We start from the raw sequence: 2,182 nt of genomic DNA on the forward strand, positions 1-2,182 counted from the left end.
ACTCGACCCCGATCAACTCTTGTGAACTTAGAGAAATGATCCGCTTGTGGCTAACTTTTTAAAGTCCCCTTTCAGTTGTAACGATACTATCCACAAAAATGCCCATGAATAGCTTAGAGCTTTAAAGGGTGAATGGGATCATATTTGCAAAGTACAGAACCAACAGACATATTGTAGTGTCTACTCAGACCTTTTCATATCTTTGCATGTGGCAGTGATACCCATGATAGCATCAATGGCTTTACTCAGAGGAGGAAAAATGTCTAAATAGCCTGCAGATATGTCTCTAAAAAGTGCCTTTACAGCTTGCTGAAGAGATAAAGTTTCTGGAAAACAAATTAGACCTTAAAGATGATTTTCCTTCCCTAATCAATTCTATGTGACATATTGCTCTTATCTGACTAGAACATGACAAACCAAGATGTTGTCTACTTACTCTGCATGCTTCTAAAAATCCAAGCTTTTGATTAAGTTTGTTTTTTTGAAAATTTCATACATCCATACTGTACTGGCTGGTTTTGTGTCAACTTGACACAGCTGGAGTTATCACAGAGAAAGGAGCTTCAGTTGAGGAAATGCCTCCACGAGATCCAGCTGGAAGGCATTTTCTCAATTAGTGACCAGAGCAGGAGGTCCCCTTGTGGGTGGGACCATTTCTGGGTTGGTAGTCTTGGTTCTATAAGAGAGCAGGCTGAGCAAGACAGGGGAAGAAAGCCAGTAAAGAACATCCCTCCATGGCCTCTGCATCAGCTCCTGCTTCCTGACCTGCTTGAGTTCCAGTCCTGACTTCCTTGGTGATGAACAGCAATATGGAAGTGTAAGCTGAATAAACCCTTTCCTCCCCAACTTGCTTCTTGGTCATGATGTTTGTGCAGGAATAGAAACCCTGACTAAGACACATACCATGTTTCACTCCCACCCCCACCCTTCACATCTCTGCGTCTGCCATCTCATCTCATCCTCCTCTCTACAAGCCCGTTGCCCGTCTGTTGTTTGAGGACCTGAGTTTTAGCAGGGCAGACTGTAGGACCTTGGAAAGAGGCTCACTGTGTCCTCCCTCTTCCTATTGACCTCTGTTGTATTTTGGAGATGCTCACTGTCTCCCATTGTGTGACCATCAACCAGCCCACCAGACTCCAACAGGTAGGTTCTGAACCTGTGGTCATAAAGGTATGTTTTCTTCTAGAAATTGTACAAAGGTTAAAAAAAAAAACAGGTAAAAATAAGAGTTCAAGGGTAGATATATTTTACAACATTGACTACATTGGTTGATTCTCCCGGTTTCTTGAGATACCTGAGAAAATCCCCAGAGCAAGTTGTCTGGTCTTCAGTGCCATCCACCAAAGCTTAATATTATGGGATGCTTGGGCAGAGAATAAGACAGTGCAGCCTTGCCTTCAGAGAGCTGTTTACTGTGTAGCATCTAGGGTTCTAGCTAGTGGTCAGAATCCTCAGTGCTATGCAGTTAGGGCAAGTATACATTCTTTGGCCTCTTTGTCTGCCACATATATCATTTGACTGGGTACTTTACAGTGCTAGGGGATGAGAAGGAAGCCAGGTTGAGAAAGAGAGGCGCTGAAGTTGCACATGGACTAGCCCATAAGGCCGGTTTCCTTTCCTTCCCTTCTTCCTTAGCTCTGGAACCACACAGGGCCCCTGGAGGCCATTAGAACCTCAGGGCAGGGCAGCAGTCTTTTTTTTTTTTTTTTTTTTTTATGGCTTTTTGAGACAGGGTTTCTCTGTGTAGCCCTGGCTGTCCTGGAACTCACTTTGTAGACCAGGCTGGCCTTGAACTCAGAAATTCTCCTGCCTCTGCCTCCTGAGTGCTGGGATTAAAGGTGTGCGCCACCACACCCGGCAAAAAAAAAAAAAAAAATTGGAACGCTTCACGAATTTGTGTGTCATCCTTGTGCAGGGGCCATGCTAATCTTCTCTGTATGGTTCCAATTTTAGTATATGTGCTGCCGAAGCAAGCACAGGGCAGCAGTCTTTAAATCTGCCTTTGCTTTGCCTGGGGAACATTTGGAAAAACTGGAAAAGGGAGATGGGAACTTAATCAGCCTCTGTCAGAGCCTCAAGAACTTGTGTTTTCCAGCCTGGTGACATTACAAAGTAGGAGGTCAAGGCCCTACAAGACCATGGGGTTCACAAGCTCCTTGTGGGAGAGTGAAGGGTAGTTACT

At 44.6% G+C, this 2,182-nt stretch overlaps 1 non-coding gene across 1 annotated transcript; it reads right to left on the reverse strand.

Annotated features, from left to right (window-relative positions):
• Positions 1 to 1,870: 1,870 nt before the first annotated feature.
• Positions 1,871 to 1,977, reverse strand: LOC115031262 (U6 spliceosomal RNA). Its single transcript, XR_003836861.1, has one exon. It is a non-coding gene; the product is annotated as a U6 spliceosomal RNA (small nuclear RNA).
• Between the last annotated feature and the right edge of the window lie 205 nt (positions 1,978 to 2,182).

Source organism: Mus caroli, unplaced genomic scaffold (genome assembly GCF_978045245.1).
Source record: "Mus caroli unplaced genomic scaffold, Mus_caroli_1 scaffold_4, whole genome shotgun sequence".
Lineage (NCBI taxonomy): Eukaryota > Metazoa > Chordata > Mammalia > Rodentia > Muridae > Mus > Mus caroli.